The sequence below is a fragment of the Rhinatrema bivittatum genome, chromosome 6 (genome assembly GCF_901001135.1).
Source record: "Rhinatrema bivittatum chromosome 6, aRhiBiv1.1, whole genome shotgun sequence".
NCBI classification, from domain to species: Eukaryota; Metazoa; Chordata; class Amphibia; order Gymnophiona; family Rhinatrematidae; genus Rhinatrema; species Rhinatrema bivittatum.
In genome coordinates this window covers 156,013,784-156,037,236 of record NC_042620.1, presented here as the reverse complement: position 1 = coordinate 156,037,236, position 23,453 = coordinate 156,013,784, and positions in this window count along the sequence as shown.

Here is a 23,453-nt window from a genome sequence, read left to right as displayed (position 1 = left end):
AAGGCAATTGTAGTTATATTTAGGCATGATCAGAGTTTACACAGACCTACTAGGAAACAGGGATGTGCATTCATTAGAAACAAATAGGTAAACTTGGCAAATCAATCTATTTTCATTTCAATTTGTATCTGAAACAAAAGGATGATGCCCCTAAAAATATCTAAAAATTGTTTAATTCATTTTCACATACATGAAAGTATATTTGGCAAACCAAAATGCATTTTTTTTCAAGCAAGACTGAGCAGAGCAAGGATAGGAAGGAGAAAGGAAGGCAGGAGCACTGAAAAAGTGAAACACTTATTCAACCAGTCTATCCTAGCACTACTTCCTCATATTTTTTAACCTGAAAAGAACAACTTCATTTTGAGCAATCACCATTTTGTTTAGAGTCTGTTGGACTTCAGACAGAGAAGAGAGAAATTCTGAAACTCTCTGAGTGAAATAAAACAATTATAAAAATGATTTTGATTGAATTGATTATGGTGCATGTTTAAAGCAGTATTTTGTCCCTGATTGCATTTATGTAATTGTTTGTATGTTTGGCAATATCTTTAAAAAGTTTGTCCCTGCTTTGCATTTTGTATCTTATTTTATATGAGTGTCTTTTTATTGTACATAGCTTAGGCTTCTGTGTTAAGCGATTAATAATTTTTTAATGAAATGAAAATGGATAGGAAAAAGCAAGGTGGGCTGCCTATTTTTGGTGTGTCTCTGTTGGCTGTTATTGTAAGAACACTGAGGCACATAATCTCAAGAGATCTGTGTTTCATTGGGAGCAGTGGTATAAAGAAGTCACTGCACTCTGTGTGACTCTTCTACAAACTGTGTTACTTAGTTGCCAATATATCTACATGTAGTCATGAAGACAGCAGAAATGCATACTTTGTTTCGACAAAAAGTGACTGTGCCCAGTTTACTACCTGTGTGTGTCCACACTAGTATTGGGTGTGCATTTTAACACTAAACCCCCTAAACACTAATGATTTGTTTAAAATTCCATCATTTCACTGGCAACAATGGGCAGACATGGCAAAGAGAAAAGAGAAGAAAGAACCCTTTCTCCATAGGGACTAGGCCCAGCAGCACAAGCAGTACTGATGACTGGGATGTGCTTTGGCCGAGCCTTTCAGTTTAGCCTTCATTATCAGCCTGCCGCAGGAAATTTTGGTTTCCCGCAGTTCAGGCCTTTTTTTTTTTTCGACCGCCCCAAGTTTCAGGTTAGCACACACTAATAGGGTTAGTGCGTGCTAACCCCGAAAAATGAAATTTCCTGAAATTTTGAGGAAATGTCCTTCATTTTTTGGGGTAGCTGAAACAGGAAGAATTAGACAATTTCGTCGAAATTGTCTAATTCATCCTAGACGAATGCACATCCCTACTGATGACAATAATGAATCCTCTGACCAAGATAAAGAAAGATGTTTTTGAGAGAGGAAAAACAGATACAGATATAGGTGAGAAGCTGGAAGAGAGGTTTCCTGCTCCCATCTCCACTCTGCCTATGGTGCAGGGGCAGAATAAGATAGAGTCAGTGGAGGGTATCAACAGCAGTAGGGAGAGGGGAGTGGCACTAGGAGTGGAGCAGTTCTATTAGTTAGTTTATTTTCCTCCGCTTAGTAATATGCTTAAATTCAGCAGGAGGTGATACATCAAACACAGGAATTTACAGTAGCAGTTGTTTTTCAGGTAAAGAAACATCCTAGGGGAGGTGATTTAAACCTCAAGTTAATACAGATGGAACAACGATTTATTTACACATGGGACACAGTTACCCCAAAGGGTTTGAATCGAGAGATAAACTGGTCCATTTTTGGTTGATGAAAGACATATGCAATTTTGCATCAGAAGTTAAAAAAAACACACATTTTCAACATGGAACCTTGGGGTAAGGGACCATATTGGCTTCCAATAAGAAATGACATATAACAATAATATGTATGTATACATTTGAACAAGATAAGAGCAAAATTGGGTCTGTAATGCAATTAAGGGATCAAGGAACGGAGTACTTATATGTACATTAAAAGAGGTTTTTTCCTTAGTTTCCATATTTTTCATTTTTTACTATTTCAAAAAATGTTTTCAAAATTTTTTCATCGGTATTACAAATGGGTGCAGGCAAAAATTTTAAACCAGTGGAGAACACAAAAAGACTATGGCAACATATGAAATAAAAATAAAGACACAAATAATAAAAGATCATGGTAAAATGAGGATACCTGAAGGGAGAACATGGTTTGGATAAAGCACAGGATAACACAGAACAGGCACGATGGTACGAAAATATCAGTACGGGTTTACCATTTAATGGAGGAATCAATAAATTAAGGTATAAAACTCGTTCGAGTAGTCTAATAGCCGCAGCAAAAAGGTAAAAAGTAAAAAAGAAATAAAGTGAAGCAACAAGTGAGTCAGTAAGTAGTTTATTTTAACTAGATCAAGTGACAGAAGATGGAAAGAGACTCAATTAATTGGTAAAAAAAAAGCAGCGGTAGATTAGTTCACCATCACGTCCGCCGAGCATAAGGGAGAGGAGCGATCATGCAAAAACAGGTCTCCAGTAGGTCCCCATCAGGTCCGACGATAAGAAAATTTTCCCCGATAGGAGCGATCGAGCCAAAAATACATTAAAATAAATAAATAAATACATTAAATCCATTATTTTTAGTTTGGAAACAGTTTATAAGCATATAGATGAAAAACACACACTCAGAGAGGTTCAAATGCAGTATACATCAGAAAAACAAAAAGGAAGAAATAATGGGTGACATCACTATCCAGCATGACTGCAGGGCACCCTAGGGTGCTAGCACCCAGGACTCAAGGGAGACAGTGTGATTGGTCCAGCAATTGGCTTAGAAGAGCTATATAAATGGAGGAATAGAGAGAGATGCCGGATTCAAATATGAAGGTGCCGCTCACTTTTTGGAGTTGACATGCGAAAATAGTAAGTATTTTAAACTTGGGAAGTGGGGTATTGGTTGTTATATATAATGCCGAAACATGGCCAGTGTCGGGCAAGTGGAGTTGGACCATTGAATAGTGGTAGCAATCCAGCAATTAAAAAATAATTTAAATTCTTTACAAAAGATAACGATAAGTGAATGGTGGGTCTTACCGCACATCGGGAGAACAGAAGCACATGGTTTTTAGGAAAAATTGCAAAATTGAAAAAGAAAAAAGAAAAAAAGAAAATTGTTCAGTAAGAAAATTAAAGAATAAAACACGGGAGCTATCTCAATAGGCTTGTATATAGTCATATCAAGTTTAAATTTAATTCTTTCAGGAAGAGATAGCCAATGTAGATCAATGAGAGTAGATGATCTGAATGCTTTGTTCCTGATATGAGTCATGCTGCTGAATTTAAGAGTAATTGGATGGGCCGTAGAGTAGAATAGGGAAGACCAATAAAGAGAGTATTGCAATAATCAATTATTGAGAAAAAAGAGGCCTGAAGAACAGTCCAAAATTCTGAAGGAAATAAAGTTTTTTGAGTCCAGAAAGCATGCAAAGTCTAAAAAACCTTGTCTGAGTACATGTTTGACTTGAGGCTTAAAAGACATTGTACTGTCTAATAAGACTCCTAAACTTTTAACCTGATTGTTTATTTCAAATGAGGACGAGTTAATGTATATAGTTGATTCTGAAAATGCAGAGTAAGGGCTTGAAAGTGCAAGAAATTCAGTTTTTGACATATTTCGAGATAACTTATTGTGTTCCTGACATGATTTGATCAAAAAAAAAGCAGATGTTTACATGATTTTGTGTATTGATCCATGAGGAATGAATGCAAATAATAAACTGAATATCAACAGCTTACAATTTGTAAGACTCTGTCAAATTGGATACAATTTTGCAAAGGGGCCCTAAATAGATATTGAAAAGAAGTGATGAAAGAGCGGAGCCTTGAGGAACTCCAGTCTTGATGGGAGAAACAGAAAAGAAGTCATTATGGACTTTGACTTGTTGAGTACAGTTTTATAAATAAGAACAAAACTAGTCTAAAACTGTAGCAGAGAGAACAACTTCCTGTAGACAGTAAAGAAGAATGTTATGATATATAGTGTCAAAGGCTGATGAAATATCAAGCAAAACCAGGATAAATTGTTGACCCATGTCAATTCCCCTTTTAATGGTATTTGTTAGAGAGAGAAGTAAAAATTTTGAATAGTAGCTTGAGAGTTTTAGTGCCTCTGTGTTAATTGCTGTTGGATCTCAGTCTAGTTCTCCCACTTTGTTGATTGGTTATCCTGGGGTGTTTTGTCCCTAGGATAATAATGTGAGAAAGAAAAAGAATACAAGTTTCTTCTCACACCCCATCTTTTTTCTGGTTATTTTATTGTACCCCTCTACAATTCCAGCCTAGATCTCCAACCTGTTTCTTTGTTGGATATCCTGGGGTGTTTTGTCTCCAAAAAAATATAAACAAAGTTTATAAAATACAATTTTCTTCTCCCACCCCATCACTTTTCTGGTTTTCTATGTAACTATTTTGTTATACATCTCTAGGATTCTAGCTAAGTCTCTCCCCCCCCCCCCACCCCTTCTTCTTTCTTGGTAATACTGGGGTATATTTTCCATAAAATCCCTCAGTCAGTGTATTGTCCATAAAACTCCTAGCAGAGGCATTCTATATGATGGTGTTGGAAATTGTATGCATACATTTTTAATTTTAAAAAGTTCACATGTAAATTTAAGTTACTTCCTCCCAAAAGAAGGTGTAACTTAACAGGAATGTACTTGGCTAGTTACTTGGGAGAACTAGACTGAGATCTGCTAGCTTCTTGAAATCTTGGGTGTACTGTATTATGGCCATCTATTATGGCCATCTTCATGCAGTTATAGAGGTGGGTATCAATCAAGCATGATCTCTTGTTTAATTTAAGGTGCTTAACTTCAGAAAGCACAATCTCACACGTATAAGTGGTTCTAAAAAATGAGGAGGTGCTTTTATTATTACACAATTGTCCAAAACCCTTTATCAGGTGATCAGATACACTTTTGCAAATCACTCTCAAGAGTGATTATTTCCATCTCTAGATCAATTTGTCATATTTTATCATGTAATCTCTTGCATAAAATTTTGGATATAATTTTAGTGGTAGCAATATCTGTGAAGTTTATGAAGGTAAACTGTAAAGGGTTCAATGTTTTACCAAAATGTCTTGAGCGGATGGTTGTACAATTTATCTTTTCTAAGGAGTTGACAACAAGCCTGGGATTTATGCAAGAGAAATCCAGACTAGCTTAGGTGACCCCTGAAGAAGTAAGGTAGACATTTTCCGAAACCCTGCAGTGTCAGGTTTCCCATGGATCTTTAGAAATTATACATGCCAGCTGATATGCATGAAGGCAGCTACTGGAGGCATACCACAATCACTCAAATAGGTGTGGTTTCTTATATGTACTAAGCAGAGTTTTACATGCAAAAGAAAATCTATTTTAAAAAATACACCACTTACAGTTCATATATGAAAGGTTTTTTTTTTTTTTTAAAAGTGTCTTTAATCTCATGAAGGATGATTATACTTCTGAGCACAAAAATAGGACTTTAGAACATGGAGTCTGTGTGTTATTCCTGTGCTAAAAATAATGGTCATTTTTTCATAATTAATATTATCATTATCATTTAGATTTGAAATTGATATTATTTTAGAAGTGATACAGGTTAGACCCACCAAATCAATGAACCATCACTGAGCTTCCTTCCAAAAAGATTTTATTTCTGGAGAAGTTCCTAGGAACATGCTGGTGATTTTCCTTTGCTGAATTACCTTACTTTGAAATGTAAATAAGGTCACATGTTGAACATCATGTTCACCGGAGTCTCTTGAACAACCTTTTCTGCAATACCCTGGCCTAAATTAGGTTGGCCACCTTCACAACCACATCCATGATATTCTTGAAATTGAGTACTTTCATACTCAAGCCAGCAGATTGATTTAGTGATAGCTAAAAATTAGGGAAGTAAGGTTCATTTTTGAAAATAGCAATAAATCAATCCACTTTCCTAGCACTGCAGGTGCATCATCAGTTGATACTGACAGAAGGTTTTGCTGAAGAGCATTGAATTCCTGTAAGGAATTCTTCAAGACCCAATAGACATATCTTCACTGTGTTTTTTGCCAGTCAGCTTAATGCAATCCTCATAACTATCCTGACAAAAATTCACAGCTTAACATTTTTATATGTTTGTTGATTCTGAGCTAAAGTCTGAAAAAGTGCAGTGCAAGAAATCATTTTTTAGCATATAGATATTTTAAATATTTTCTAACATTTTCTGTGTTATTGAGTTTGCAGAGAGTTTTACCTTTTGTATGGCTATTATATTTTCTGAAATGTTTTTGAGATCCTGAAACAAAGTATCAGAATCCACAAGTATAACTTATTTAATAACATCATTGTTATTGTCTCTTGTTCTTTGCAGTCTTAACAAATGCAGATGTTGTTGCTTTTGACTTATAAGCATTTTTCTCAAATACTGATTGTTGAGAGTTTAGGGCTGGCTTCAGTTCTCTCAAGTAACTATTTTGAAGGTACTCAGATGCATACATCATTTGGTGTATAGGAAAACTCTGTACTACATTGCATTTATTCACCAGACTAGCACTCTGCTAAGAAAGGAAATGCAAATATTTACCACTTCAGATCATAACAAAACATTCCAATTCTTCTCTAAAGTTGTATGTGCATATTATTTATTTCTTTTGTGGTGGTCCAGTTGGACCGTTAGATGATCTAGGGGTTAAAGGGGCACTTAGAGAAGATAATGCCATCGCGGAAAGATTAAATGATTTCTTTTCTTCGGTATTTACTGAAGAGGATGTTGGGGAGGTACCCGTACTGGAGAAGGTTAGACAGTGCTGGGGAGGAGCCGGCTGTCATGGTACAACATAGGAAAATGTGGGAGGGAGGTTGTGTAAGCCAAATTTAGGCTCTTAGGTAGAAAACTTAAATCCAGAACCTCCAGGGTAGCAATCTCTGAAATGCTCCCTGTTCCACACGCAGGTCACCAGAGGCAGGCAGAGCTCCGGAGTCTCAATGCGTGGATGAGACGATGGTGCAAGGAAGAGGGATTCAGTTTTTTTAGGAACTGGGGAACCTTTTGGGGAAGGGGGCGTCTCTTCCGAAGGGATGGGCTCCACCTTAACCAGGATGGAACCAGACTGCTGGCGCTAACCTTTAAAAAGGAGATAAAGGGAGATCACGTGATGTGGTGAGCCGGAAAGAGGTCTCTCTTCAGGCTCCGGGTGTCTGCTCCCACAATTGCTTACCATCTGACCCGTAACCATGACGCACGGACCACTGATCTCCCACTTGGGTGAGTGCATTTGTCCATCATTAGATATATGCAAAAATTGCCGCTTGGAATGGCCGCAAAAACTACAAAAAAAAAGACAAAGAAAAGCTGCGGGGAGCATAGCAAAAATGGCGGCCGGGCACGATTCGGTGGGAGACAGCGCAAGTACTGGTATCATGCTAGCTGACATCAAGGAGACTGTTCGAGCCACGCTAGATGAAAAATTTGGGGAGAAAATAGTGGGCATTGAAGAAAGGCTCACGGAAGTATGTTCAGCTCCTACGGAGCTCACACCGTGAAATGAGCAAGCAGAAGGCCGAATAGCGACCTTGGAGGACAATGTCTCAGCTGCCTCCTCTACACTAGCGGCGCATAACACCAAGATTAATGCCCTCAAAATGAAAATAGGTGACCTAGAAAATCGTAACCGCAGGGCAAACCTGCGATTTTTGGGCTTTCCTGAAAACGTGGTTGACATTGAGCTCTGTACCCTCCTGGAAAGATGGCTGCAAGAGGAGTTTGGGCTCCCAGAGCTGCAAGGGAACCTCATGGTGGAGAGAGCCCACCATCTTGGGATGCGAAAAGATACTTCAGCCAGACCCCGTATTATAATTGCGAAAATTTTAAATTTTCGCCACAAGCAGGACATTTGCCAAGCATACAGAAAAAAAAAAAGAGGTGACCTATAATGGGTTGAAGATCAGGGTCTTTCAGGACTACTCGCTGAGAATTTCTGAGCTCCGGAAATTGTTTTCTACAGTCTGCTCAGAGCTCTTTAACCTCCAGATATGCTTCGCTTTGATTTTTCCAGCAAAACTGAAAGTGTGGAGCAATGACAAAACTTACACGTTTGACACACCAGACGCTGCTCAGAAATTTCTTCAACAACCATTTTTAAAGATGGCACCAGCTATCCAGTGCTCCCTCCATGTAACAGGGGCCGGCCAATGGCACGGATACCCTGTCACATGGTAAGGGCAAAGGCCATCGGCGCCATTTTTATTAGTGGCAGCCGACGGCCCGAGAGCGGGAGATTGCTCCCGGGACCCTCACTGGACCACTAGGTACCTGTAAAATGTTTTTTGGGGGGTCAGGAGGGTGGGGGAAGCTAAGGGATTAGTTGTAAAGGGTCGGGGTGGGTTATTTGTTTATCAGCTCGGGTGCAGCTGATAAACAAAACCGCGATCGAGCAGGACGAAAAAAAAAACATGATGGGGTAGATTTTCAAAGTATGCGAATAGGCCTACTTTTGCTGGCGCATCAGGCGCAAGCAAAAGTACGCTGGATTTTAGTAGATACGCGCGGAGCCGCGCGTATCCACTAAAATCCTGGATCGGCACGCGCAAGGCTATCAATTCTGTATAGCCGGCGCGCGCCAAGCCGTGCAGCCTACCCCCGTTCCCTCCGAGGCCGCTCCGAAATCGGAGCAGCCTCGGAGGGAACTTCCTTTTGCCCTCCCCTCACCTTCCCCTCCCTTCCCCTACCTAACCCACCCACCCAGCCCTGTCTAAGCCCCCCCCTTACCTTTGTCGGGGGATTTACGCCTCCCAGAGGGAGGCGTAAATCCCCGCGCGTCAGCGGGCCTCCTCCGCGCTGGGACGCGACCTGTGGGCGGGTCCGGAGGGCGCAGCCACGCCCCCAGGCCGCCCCGGGCCGTAACCACGCCTCCGGGTCCGCCCCCGAAACGCTCCCGGCACGCCCCTTAAACACCGCGCGGTTCGGGCCCGCCTGCCGACATGCCCCCGACACGCCCCCCTCGGAGAACCCCGGGACTTACGCGAGTCCCGGGGCTCTGCGCGTGCCGGTAGGCCTATGTAAAATAGGCTCACCGGCGAGCAGGGCTCTGAAAATCCGCCCCGATGTGAATAGGAACCGGAATCCGAACTGATTCCGGTTCTGATTCACATCTCTAGTAATTACAAGAAACACCAATAATATCTTAGTGTACTCACCAAAAGGTTATAAAATGTGCCTAGCCTACCAGAAACAATAATTTCACCTCCTCCACCAGTTCTTTTATGATATCTGCATATGGACTCTACCTGGGTAACATCAAGCTAGATTGAGAGAACACTGCACAAATCTCATTTTTGTGTGAGTTTCCTCACTCCGAAGGTCATCAAATCTTCACAAGAGTGCACTGTTCTGTTTGTACGTCACACTCTGCATGTCAATGTGGCCCCTAACCCCTACAATAATACCTACACCCCACCTTGAGTAGTTAGGGGTGCCTCATATAGGGGTATAAATACCTACCTAGTATGAGGGCATTATGGTTAGTCTCTCTCTCTCTCTCTCTCTCTCTCTCTCTCTCTCTCTCTCTCTCTCTCTCTCTCTCTCTCTCTCTCTCTCTCTCTCTCTCTCTCTCTCTCTCTCTCTCATGGGGGATTGCTATTTGTTTCATGGACCCACAAATAGGGACCTATTCGTTAAAAGCAATGTACATCCCTATTACTTATACACACAGGTTCTTAATCATACATACACATACAGGTTCTGTCATACACTTACATTCATGCTATCTCTCTCACATACAAAGGATCTCAATCACCCACACATACTCTCACACAAGCAGGTTTTCAATCTCACACACAGGCTCTCAATCACTGACTTACACACATAGTGTCTCTTACACTCACTCAATCTCTCTCAAACACATATGCTTGCACACTCAATCTCTCTTCCCACCAAACAAGCAGTAGCTATAGCCTGCTTATTTCCAGCCATCGTGGCCTTGAGAAAGGAGTCCTGTTGGCTATGGGGGCTGATGTTGTTCCTCTTTTGTTTCACACTGCGTTGCTCTGCTTCAGGCTGCACCTCTCTTCTTCAGGCCGATGTTACCTGTACTAGCATGGTCTCTTCTTCCCGTGCGCATATCTGCTGCACTCCACTTCATCTTCCAGGTCATGGGGAGCAGGAAGAAGAGATCATGCCGGTGCTGCTGACGCTAGCTCTCCAGCCGCATTCTACACAGGCTATCAGTATTTTAAGCTCTTGCGGAAGATAGGTTCCTGAAAGTAAAAGAAGGCTATGCAAAACTAATGATACTCAGAATGCTAAAACCACTTCTAACACCAGATCATTTCAGAACTGTACTTCAGGCACTAATCTTTTCCAGCACTGATTACTGCAATGCACTTTTACTAGGTCTCCCAAATACAACATTACGACCACTTCAAATACTACAAAACACAGCAGCCAGAATATTAACTGGAAAAAGAAAGAAGGACCATATAACTGAAACTCTAGTGGAATTACATTGGCTACCCATAGAACACAGAATAAAATGCAAAGCCTTATGTACCTTACATAAGCTAATACATGATGAAAAATCGTACTGGCTAAATACAGCACTATGAGTACACGTCCCTCACAGAAACCTTCGATCAGCAAATAAAGTACTCTTAACCATTCCTTCAGTAAAAACTGCAAGACTAACCCAAGTAAGAGAAAGGGCCTTATCACTAGCAGGCCCCATACTTTGGAACACAATGCCTACAGAGATCAGATTACAAAGAGATCTCAAGACATTTAAGAAATGCTTGAAAACATGGCTTTTTAAGCAAGCATTTTATAAAGAAACGGGAAAATAGAAAACATTAAGGAATAGGATGAAGAGCACCGATGCACAGCATTAGAAACACACAGTAGAGATAAATTTATACCTTGGGCAGAAAGTATGGAATAAATTATACCTTGGTCAGAAAATATGGATTTATCCAGACGTCACAAAAGAGACACATATTAGAAGGAAAACATTTGTGGATATGATGCAAAAAGGTATATCACTGGGAATTCAACTGGCTATTAGATATCCATGTAAATGTATGTTCACATATAAAGATAATAAGTATATTTTTTATGAGCCCTTGCAATTAAGAACTTTTATTAATAACTGTAAGAGTGAGATTAATAACACCTAACTATTTTGAGGAAATAGAAAGGTGGAAGCTGCAATCTCTTTATTTTGACTAGTAGATTGATTACTTATGATGCAATAGCTCCTGTTAAACTACAGAGGAAAGTTTACATAAAATTGTTTGTGTTTCACTGGATATATTACCTATATCTGTATGAGATAAACTTTCTGTCTGAATGTAAAGGAAATGAAATGGATAAATAAAGAATAAAAAAAAAAAAGAAACAAACAGTATAGGGTTCAATGAACTCTACATCACTATAAACGTAATTATAAAACCATAATAGCAAATTTTTCCAGCAAACAGTACCTTCCTGGTACACTCGATCAAGACCTTCTACACTAAACATTTGATTGTAGTTAATGATTTATTGTTACCGAACCTTTAACGGCACCTGTTAGAATGTACTATAGTACAAGTTTTCTCAAATTAAACGTATGTGCTTACATGTAAACCGTTACAATATTAGATAACTTAGTGACGGTATAGAAAAGATTTTAAATAAATAAATAAAATAAATAAAACACTGGTGTTTGTGACACACCGGTTGAGAATCACTGCTATAATGAATAGTGATTTTTATATTGTATAAGAGATGTTTTTTTCTTGTATTATTTCAAGATGTATTATTTGTATTTTGTGTTCTAACTGTTATATAATTTTACTATTATTTATGGTTTTCTTGTAAACCGCTATGAAATATTGAATGTCGATATACAAACACATTTCTAAATAAATAAATAAATACATTTTATGTTCTCCTCCTCCAGAGGGAAGGAGTTAGCAATCTGTTACGCTTTCCTCCTCCAGAGGGGAGGAGTTAGCAATCTACTGTCATTCACCCCGCCAGGAGGGCGGAGTTAGCAAGCTGTTCAGCTGTTCTCCTGCAAGAGGAAGGAGTAGCGATATGACATGTCCTGCTCCTCCAGAGGGGAGGAGTTAGCTATCAGTAGATCTGTTAGCGAACTGCTGTTAGATGTTCCTGTAAGGAAAGGAGGTAGCAATCTGATACCAATCTGCTAAGGAGTAGCAATCTGTTATGGATCAACTCTCCAAGGAAGAGGAGTTGGCAATCTTGTATAATGATACTCTTCTGAGGAGAGGAGCTAACAATAGGTATATTGTACTTCGCTACTGAGACAGCAATCTATCATGCTTCCGCTACGGAGTAGCAATCTGTATATATAAGCTGCTGACAAGTCTCAAATAAGAGGAGTAGCTGTCTATATAATACTTCCATGAGCGAAGTTAGTGGTCTGTAGTGGTTGGCTCCCACAGGGTGACAATAGTGAAAGGAATGACCACTTGGAGGAAATGGTGAATCCATGGGCTGATGGCAGATGACAGCTCCCCCAGGAGGAGATCCTGACAGGAACCATCGGCTAGGCTAGAATATGAGATAAACACAATAGTTCTTTATTAGACTGGAAGCTGGACCACCAGGGGTGGCAGTAGTGAGTTGCTGTGTTCGGCAAGGCTGAAGTCCTACTAATACTGGAATATAATCTCTGGGTCGCTGAGCTGTAGAGAGAGACTAGAAGTAGTGAGTAGACAAGGTATACTGGATACAAGATGGTACACTCACAATAGTAGATGTCTGCAATGGTCTCTATGCCACAGAGAGAGTCTTCAGTACATTCAGGAACAGGAGCCGTATGCAAGCACTGGTTCCCACAAACAGTCTGTAATATGAACTCACAATTGCCGGTTATGAAATGGCTTCTAGAGTAGAAGAGAGTACCAGTTTCTATCTGTAATCCTGCCAATGTAACTCTTGATCTCTGTACCTGCGATAACGTCTTGGATGGAAGGGAGTCTTCAGAGCAATAGGAATGTAGGCCCTCGTTGAGCGAGTACTGATTCCTATGTAATAGAACTCACTGTGTTCACGTCCGTGATCGCTTCCAGGCAATGAGGAGTCTTCCGAGTGTTCTGGGAATCTGAAATCAAGAAGAGAGAATGGAGCCCCCATGGAGCAGGTACTTCTGGTAAGTTTGAAAAGGCCGAGCAGTGGAGAAGGATTCCCCTCGCTGACTCGGATCATTGTTATAAGTATTAGGGATGTGAATCGTGTCCTCGATCGTCTTAACGATCGATTTCGGCTGGGAGGGGGAGGGAATCGTATTGTTGCCGTTTGGGGGGGTAAAATATCGTGAAAAATCATGAAAAATCGTTAAAAAATCGAAAAATCGAAAAATCGAAAAACCGGCACATTAAAACCCCCTAAAACCCACCCCCAACCCTTTAAATTAAATCCCCCACCCCCAAATAACTTAAATAACCTGCGGGTCCAGCGGCGGTCCGGAACGGCAGCGGTCCGGAACGGGCTCCTGCTCCTGCATCTTGTCGTCTTCGGCCGGCGCCATTTTCCAAAATGGCGCCGAAAAATGGCGGCGGCCATAGACGAAAAAGATTGGACGGCAGGAGGTCCTTCCGGACCCCCGCTGGACTTTTGGCAAGTCTCGTGGGGGTCAGGAGGCCCCCCACAAGCTGGCCAAAAGTTCCTGGAGGTCCAGCGGGGGTCAGGGAGCGATTTCCCGCCGCGAATCGTTTTCGTACGGAAAATGGCGCCGGCAGGAGATCGACTGCAGGAGGTCGTTCAGCGAGGCGCCGGAACCCTCGCTGAACGACCTCCTGCAGTCGATCTCCTGCCGGCGCCATTTTCCGTACGAAAACGATTCGCGGCGGGAAATCGCTCCCTGACCCCCGCTGGACCTCCAGGAACTTTTGGCCAGCTTGTGGGGGGCCTCCTGACCCCCACGAGACTTGCCAAAAGTCCAGCGGGGGTCCGGAAGGACCTCCTGCCGTCCAATCTTTTTCGTCTATGGCCGCCGCCATTTTTCGGCGCCATTTTGGAAAATGGCGCCGGCCGAAGACGACAAGATGCAGGAGCAGGAGCCCGTTCCGGACCGCTGCCGTTCCGGACCGCCGCTGGACCCGCAGGTTATTTAAGTTATTTGGGGGGGGTTCGGGAGGGTGGGGGATTTAATTTAAAGGGTCGGGGGTGGGTTTTAGGGGGTTTTAGTGTGCCGGCTCACGATTCTAACGATTTATAACGATAAATCGTTAGAATCTGTATTGTATTGTGTTCCATAACGGTTTAAGACGATATTAAAATTATCGGACGATAATTTTAATCGTCCTAAAACGATTCACATCCCTAATAAGTATCATGGACTGCCAAAGCAAGTCCTGTTGGAGTTCCTTGCTAACTCATTAGAGGTTAGCAAACAAAGACCTTTTAAAGTACAAATGGATGACGTCACTTCAGGGGGACGCCCACGAGGTTTGCGCCCTTGCTGGTACAAAGTCTGAAGTGCGCGCGCGCATGCGCGCCCTTACGTCATCAGAAACATGGCGGATCCATAGCGTCAGGCTAGCCCGGGGGAACCAGGACCAAGAGGCGGAGAGAAGCCATGGCTGCTTCTGTCCATCAGAGCCGAAGGGAGTCGCATCCCAGGTAGAGAGGGTGGAGCGAGGGGCGAGAAGAGGCACGAACGCAACAATAAATAAATGTGTACATTTTAAATGTTGGTATCCTATTTTGTTACAGAAAAACATGCATATGGGACCTACACATGAGTGATCTCACATTCTTTAAGGATAGTTATGTGCCATAAATTCTGGGTTATGCCCCATGGAAATATAATGCTTTGTTTTCCCCAGTTTTATGCACTGATGGGTAGTAATGAATTTGTTTCCAATATAAAAGATTTGTAAAGTTAACACAGAAAAAATACCACATATTCCAGTCATAGCTTAGTTAATTACACTTGACTTCTTGAAAATATAACTTTATTAAGAATAATTAATTTAAAATGATGCAGCTATATAGTAAAGGTAAAAGAAAACACTAAATGGCAGAGTTGAATGTGAAACAAATTCCTCTAGCGGTATTGTACTTTTCACCTTCAAATTCAATTGAAAACAAATTAGATTTTCAGTTACCAAGGCATTTAGATGTAGTTTCAAATATTAGATGCAATTATGAGCCATTTAAACATGAATTGTCTTATTACTTTGAAATATCCTTTTCCCTTACATTACCCCTCGATAAGGAAAAGCAATCTTTATGAGCAAGTATAGAAGTCAAATATTTTTTCCTATTCTGCACCAATTATAAGCCATAATTAAATTCTTGATTAACTCTGAGTGGACAATAAAATAGATTAGTTATCAGTAGCCTACACTTGGTAGAATAAAATAGAAGTCTTGCTAAGAAATGCTTAAAAAGTAAAAGAAGATGTGTAAATATTTCATGATCCTAGTTTCCTCCTTGGCTTGGTAAAGAAATTTGCATTTGCTTATATTAACATTCACTATGTAAATTTATTTGTAATAAGTACATCATTAAACATCAGAGACAGCTTTTCCCCATAGGAAACTAGGCAAGAACTGAAGTCAGCTGGTGGCCACTGGCACTAATGGCAAGGCAGCTTTTAAAATACTTGTAGGCATCACAATGCTCTGACCTCCCTGAGATTTCAAATGAACTGAACTGGCCCATTTTCTTATAAGAAAGAGAAAAAAAATGGGATTCTATGTGTTGGCTGGCATCAAGGTCACATGAAAAATGAGAGTTGAGGAATACTGAGCACCCTATATGTGGCACACATCTGAATCAAACTGGATGAAAAGTTCAAAAGTTAATAGGGAGACAAACAGACACAAGTAGGAGCAGATAGACACAATCTTGTAAAGCCAGCTTCCCCATAGGAACTAGGCTAAAAATGACTGTGCACTACTGTCTAATATTCCTTTTGTTTAACAAATGGGATGGGAGAAAATATTATTTATTATCATTATAGCAGAATTCGACCACAATAACTCTATCAATGGGATATAACCATAATTCTTTTTATAACCAAGATTGTCCACAGAGTAGAGGGTTTATATGAAAAACAATTGCTATATTTCATGTTTAAATGGCTATACATATGTTATTTGTCTTCTTGTTTGACAAACAGGTTGCTTGAAAACAATGGCCATTAACCAACTATTTAATTCATCAGACAAATTTAACAAATTCATCCCTAATAACACAGACACCTTGAAAAATATGAATACAGAATGCATCTGGTATCTAAAATTATTATTCTCACTTAATTGTTCAGGTTGGTAATGATCCATAATCCTCCAAAGATCATTTAGGCTTTTCATTGTTATTGTTAATAAATAAAATGGTTCATTTGCTAACCCATAGTGTACATTACTTTCAAGAACAGTAAATGAAACTTTTTCTGAAGAGTATATTCCATCTGTATTCTAAATGCAAAATGCAGCTAGAAATAGTAGCTAATTTCTGATTGGTTGAGCTAGTAATCTAGAGCTAACAAGTGGATATACAGGCAAATTTTCAGCCAAGACAGAGTGCCTAATCTAGGAGTCCAAATTTTGCCTGCCTAGATGTACCTGAATTTTCAGCTAAAATCTAGGTACCATTGGGCCAATATTCAACGTGTGTTCAGTGCTATTTACTTGGATAAGCAAGACTTATGTGGCTAAGTGGTGGTGGCTGAATATGCACCTACATTCAACACTTAGCTGTATAAGTCCCTTAAATGGTTAAAAGGTTAGCCACAAGGTTGTGGGTGGGCAATGGGTGGATCAAATTAGCAGTACAACTTATGTTTCTTACTGCCAATATTCTGACATCCACATAAGTTGTATGGCTAAGCTAGAATATACATCATAACTTAATTGGATAAGTTCTAACTGGCTAACCCCTAAATTCATCAAAATGCTATTGTAATACATGGATAGTGCCTGTGGTAATAAAAAAAGGTTGTGTTTATGGTAATTTTAGAATTACTGAATCATATAGATAGTATTAAGGGGGGGGGGGAAGAGTAAAGTTTTTGCACCCTGCAATACTTCTATTTGAGAGAGAGAGAGAGAGAGAGAGAGAGAGAGAGAGAGAGAGAGAGAGAGAGAGAGAGACTCTTTATAAGGCCTTCATAGTAGTCAACTATTTATTTCTCTATAGGAAGGTGAGCTAATAGCTCGAAGTGAGGTTGGTGGTGGTTTAGTGTTTAGGGGCCAGTTTTAGATGTGGAGTTAGAAGTATGAACCGCCCAGTTCACTTCCTAAAATTGAGCATCCATTTTCCTAACTCGCTGACAGCCACCTTTCCTGAGCACCCAAAGCCAAAGATGGCACTAGGGACATAAAATTTTCCCTAGTGCCTCCTTTTTACCACAGCAGCTGATTAAAGCATTAAATCAGGCACCAGGAAAAGGTGAACTGGTCCACAATAAGAGAGTGGGCGGTCAGTAATGAGCACCCATTTAACATGTGCCGATATTGCATTGACCTGATAGAGATTTAATTATACGATGTATATGCATAATTTCCCATACAGGAGTTCCCTTTGGGTTTTGCTTGTGAAACCCTCAATCCTTTTGTGTCTGAGCATCAGCACAGACACATACCTTATCCCTCTGTTTTATTTAAGTGTTATCTCTTAATAACTTTAATTTTTCTAATTTTTTCTATAACTGTGTTGCTTTGTTGTCATGGCAGCCCCAAAACCAGAACTTTTTAATGCTAATAAAAGAAAAAAAAATATATATACATATATACACATCTTAAATATAAGTACACTGCTTCATAGAAAATGTCTAGCATGAAAAAGCCCACCATCAGTGGCTTCAAAGATTGCATGTGTGACAGGAAGATGTCCATTACTGATGGACATAACATTTGTTACCAGTGCCTAGCATCGAACTATGACCAATATGCTACCACTGTGGTCAGGTGTCTCCATGGTCTCAGAAGTTAGAGCCTGGAAGATGGGGGAAGGGATGTGAATCGTTTTTCAACGATTAAAATTATCGTCCGATAATGTTAATATCGTCTTAAATCGTTATAGAACACGATACAATAGAAATTCTAACGATTTATCGTTAAAAATCGTTAAATCGTGTTAGTGCGCACTAACGGGAGTTAGTGCGCACTAACTCCCCGTTAGTGCGCACTAACTCGATTTAGTGCGCACTAACTGAAAATGATACAAATAAACACTTTCCAGGTCACTGAAGGTCAGTTAGGAATGAATATGTGTTCCTATTGGCTGGCTGCCCTCTTATCTATTGATGTTACCAAGGTTACCACTGAGGTGATGGTTGGGGGGATGGGAAATGGAACTGGAAACTAACGAACACCAACAGAAAATGAAACAAAGTGTTCACACTTCCCAGGTCAGTAAAGGTCACTTAGGAATGAATATGTATGTATGTATTCCTATTGGCTGGCTGTGCTCTTATCTATTGATGTTACCAAGGCTAACACTGAGGTAATGGTTGGGGGGATGTGAAATGGAAATAGTTGGAAGCTTGACAAAAAAAGTAATGTAATGATCAGCACTCACGTGACTAGAACTTGTTTGTTTATTATTTTTGTTAGCAGGCACCTGAAATGCTAGTGCATGTTGAATTTGCCAATCACTGTGCATTTTAGAAAGGTGGTCCTGGCTGGAACTGTACACAGTTCAAATATATGTAATTGATTGTTGGTAAGTGTATTTTTTAAGTAGCCACACTGGCACAAGTATGTTTACTTTTCCTCCTACTTAACTCACTATCTCAGCTTTGTAAGAAGGGCTTCTCTGCTTGTGTGTTGTTTTTGTTGGTGTGAGGAGAGCAGAAACATCAGATCTTTATTCAATCTACTACAGTCATCTCTTACAGTGCCCTATCCCTATTAATACCAGGAGTGTTGTGATCTTCCTGCACACAGTGCCCTAACCCTGATACCAGTCTGAGACAGCTCCCTCCCTGCATTACTAGTGAGAGGCTGGCTTCACAGACAGGGGGGAGCTGCCTGACCCTCACTCCTGACTTCCCCCATGTCCCAGCTAGTGAATGGTGTGTGGGTGAGGGGGGGGGGGGAGGATGGTGAAGTCTGAGACAGCTCCCTCCCTGCATTACTAGTGAGAGGCTGGCTTCACAGTGAGGGGGGAGCTGCCTGACCCTCACTCCTGACTTCCCCCATGTCACATCTAGTGAATGGTGTGTGGGTGAGGGGGGGGGGAGGAGGATGGTGAAGTCTGAGACAGCTCCCTCCCTGCATTACTAGCGAGAGGCTGGCTTCACAGACAGGGGGGAGCTGCCTGACCCTCACTCCTGACTTCCCCCATGTCCCAGCTAGTGAAGGGTGTGTGGGGTGAGGGGGGGGGGGGGAGGATGGTGAAGTCTGAGACAGCTCCCTCCCTGCATTACTAGTGAGAGGCTGGCTTCACAGACAGGAGGGAGCTGCCTGACCCTCACTCCTGACTTCCCCCATGTCCCAGCTAGTGAATGGTGTGTGGGTGAGGGGGGGGGGAGGATGGTGAAGTCTGAGACAGCTCCCTCCCTGCATTACTAGTGAGAGGCTGGCTTCACAGACAGGAGGGAGCTGCCTGACCCTCACTCCTGACTTCCCCCATGTCCCAACTAGTGAATGGTGTGTGGGTGAGGGGGGGGGGGGAGGATGGTGAAGTCTGAGACAGCTCCCTCCCTGCATTACTAGTGAGAGGCTGGCTTCACAGACAGGGGGGAGCTGCCTGACCCTCACTCCTGACTTCCCCCATGTCCCAGCTAGTGAATGGTGTGTGGGGGAGGGGGGGGGGAGGATGGTGAAGTCTGAGACAGCTCCCTCCCTGCATTACTAGTGAGAGGCTGGCTTCACAGACAGGGGGGAGCTGCCTGACCCTCACTCAAGCAGAGAAGCCCTTCTTACAAAGCTGAGCTAGTGAGTTAAGTAGGAGGAAAAGTAAACATACTTGTGCCAGTGTGGCTACTTAAAAAATACACTTACCAACAATCAATTACATATATTTGAACTGTGTACAGTTCCAGCCAGGACCACCTTTCTAAAATGCACAGTGATTGGCAAATTCAACATGCACGTGTCTGCTAACAAATATAATAAACAAAGAAGTTCTAGTCACGTGAGTGCTGATCATCACATGTCAAGCTTCCAACTGTTTCCATTTCACATCCCCCCAACCATTACCTCAGTGGTAACCTTGGTAACATCAATAGATAAGAGCACAGCCAGCCAATAGGAATACATATTCATTCCTAAGTGACCTTTACTGACCTGGGAAGTTTGAACACTTTGTTTCATTTTCTGTTGGTGTTCATGAGTTTCCAGTTCCATTTCCCATCCCCCCAACCATCTCCTCAGTGGTAACCTTGGTAACATCAATAGATAAGGGGGCTGCCAGCCAATAGGAACACATATTCATTCCTAACTGACCTTCAGTGACCTGGAAAGTGTCTATTTGTATCATTTTGAGTTAGTGCGCACTAACTCGAGTTAGTGCGCACTAACGTGGAGTTAGTGCGCACTAACTCGAGTTAGTGCGCACTAATCGGAAAAAACGATTTTTAACGATTTTTCAACGAAATAATCGTGCCAAACACGATTTTCTTCTCCTGCCACACGATTTCTATCGTTAAGACGATATGGAAAACGATTCACATCCCTAGGGGGAACTGTATTAGTCTATGAAGGGCAGCATTTATTCCTCCTTTCTGTTGCGTTCGTGGCTGCTATTTGCCCTCGCTCCACCCTCTCTACCTATGTGGCGACTCCCTCTGGGCCTGATGGACGGCTTGCTGCCGCGGCATTTCCATGCCGCTTCTCCCCGGCGACCCCAGGCCAGCTCGAGGCTGTGGATCCGCCATGTTCCTGATGATGTAGGGCGCGCGCACGCGTGTGCTCCGAAGTATATCCAGCAAGGGCGCGAACCTCAGGGGCATCCCCTGTATTGACGTCATCCGCTTCCAACATAAAAGGTCTTCACTTTCGCTAACAGATTGAGTTAGCAAGGCTTGATTGCGGGGATTCATCTGGACCCGCTTCTCTCTACGCAACTCTGCCTCTTCAGACTTACCAGGGGAACCCACTCCTCAGGGGCCTCACTCTCTTTTCTCTATTTCAGATTGCAGATAGGAACCGGTACTCGCTCCTCGAGGGCCCATGTTCCTGAACACTCTGAAGATTCTCTACTGCCTGGAAGCTATTACAGATACAGATATTTGTGAGTTACTATTTCAGATTGCACATAGGAACCGGTACTTGCTCCACGAGGGCCCATGTTCCTGAACACTCTGAAGATTCTCTACTGCCTGGAAGCTATTACAGATACAGACAATTGTGAGTTACCATCGCTCTCTCGGAGCTTTCCCTGGAACCAGGTACTCACTCCTTGAGGGCCTAAGCCTTTCCAGCTACTGAGATTTCTCAAGGCCTTATGTGAGTTATAATCTAAGTACTGGCTATGTATACTGCATACCCTGTTTTTCACTATTTACAGTCTCTTTACAGCTCAGCAACTCTGGGATCGCAGTTCCAGTATCTGAGGGACTTCAGCCCTGCCGGGCATATCAGCTCACTACTGCTACCTCTGGTGGTTCTACTAACCTATCTAATAAAAGAACTATCTGTGTCTGTCTCCATACTCAAGCCTAGCCGATGGTCCCTCTCAGGATATCCTCCTGGGGGCGCTGTCATCTGCCATCGGCCCAAGGATTCACCTATTTACATTTCTGTCCAGGTGAGCACCCTCTCTAGCACTCCGCTGGTACAGATTGCCAACTCAGCAGTCTATATCATAACAGATTGCTAACTCCCTAGCAGATCCATAACAGATTGCTAACTCCTCCCCTCTGGAGGAGTAGTTCCTATCAGATTGCTACTCCCATCTGCTTGCTCCTCCCATCAGCATAGCAGATTACAACACTTTCAGAGCAGAGCCTTGTTTAGCTCCCTGGGTGCTGAGTTGAGGAGAAGCTCCTTGTGTAGGCCTCCCTCTTCATTGGAGCAGGCCTGGAGCCTCTTCATCTTGTTGGGGGTTGAATAAGCAACAAAAGCACTGATGTCAAGCATCAGAAATCCATTCACATACAATGCTGGATCAGTGCTGAATTAAAGAAGCACCATTCCTCGAGCTATCAGTGCCATAGAAGCACCAGACTTCAGCACTAATGATGCACTTGACACATGAAGCCCCCAGAACCATCAACACGCCATTCACAAGTGCAGCATCAATGCATCAGGCCCTGGATCCACATTGAGATTTGATGCACTCAAAGCATTTAGCCTCAGCACTGATGATTCTTTTCCCCATATTACCTCGAGCCTTGGAATGTCATTCTTCAATGCTACCAACACAACTATTCCCTCAAATCTTCAATCTCCATGATCCACGCAGGGAGGATGGGAAATATGGAGGGAGATACACTCCAATTACCTCCTCCTATTTCAAGATCTATTTCTCCATTGAGGCTATTTGATCAAGGTCTTCATGTGGGCACATATTCCATCAAACTTTACATCTGCTTCATGATCCCATTAACTTCTAACCACCTGTAATGGTTTGGTTTCACCAACTGGTCTCTTTGGCTTAAGTCATATAGCTCTCTTTTGGGCTTGACATAATTCTTCCTGTAACACTAGCTTCTTTTCAGCATTTGTCAAGAAGTGGGAGTTCTCCATTCCCTTTTGTCTACTCGCTAGCTCATGTGCTGCTTGTCTCTGTTTCAATAAAAAATAGGAAGTAAAGGAATGTCTGGCCCCTGTGGAGTAAGCTTCTCTTTCCAGTGCCCAATGCTTTGGGGCACTCATTTGCTTCTCACCATTCTTTGGAGTAGAACTCCTTCTGTAGCAAGTCCTTCCATGTGTGAAGAGTGCCCCTTTCTGGCCTGGTGTAGAAGACTTTATTATACTCTTGCAAAGGTTACTCTCCCATTCCTGCCCAGGTTTAGCACCAGATTGCAAACATTACGTTCTTCTCTAAACCTTAGAGATATACATCTCTAAGGTTCCAAAAAGCCCTAGCTAGCTTCAGTTCAAGCTTTAAATGTTTTTCCTTTTGAACTCATCTGCACACCCCACTCCTTGTCAGTCCTCTTTAATAGTTCAAACGGAGCAATTGTTTCATTCAGCTTTTATTTTTACATTAAAAAAATATGTTTTATTTAAACGATAGTAGCATTCTTCAGGTCAGCACAGTTCTCTCAAAATTAATCACTGTGCCACATATTACTTCAAAGGAAATCCACTGCAATTTCCACATATACTTTAATAACTCAGTTCATTTAGGTGAAAACATGATCACATGGCTAATTCTTCTTTGCACTTCCCTTCTGCATAGGAGTTCCTATTACGTTTTCCAGCACTTAACTCTATACTAAGCAGATCCATTGTTCTCAGTCAAGCACCATCTCCATTCCACATGTTCACAA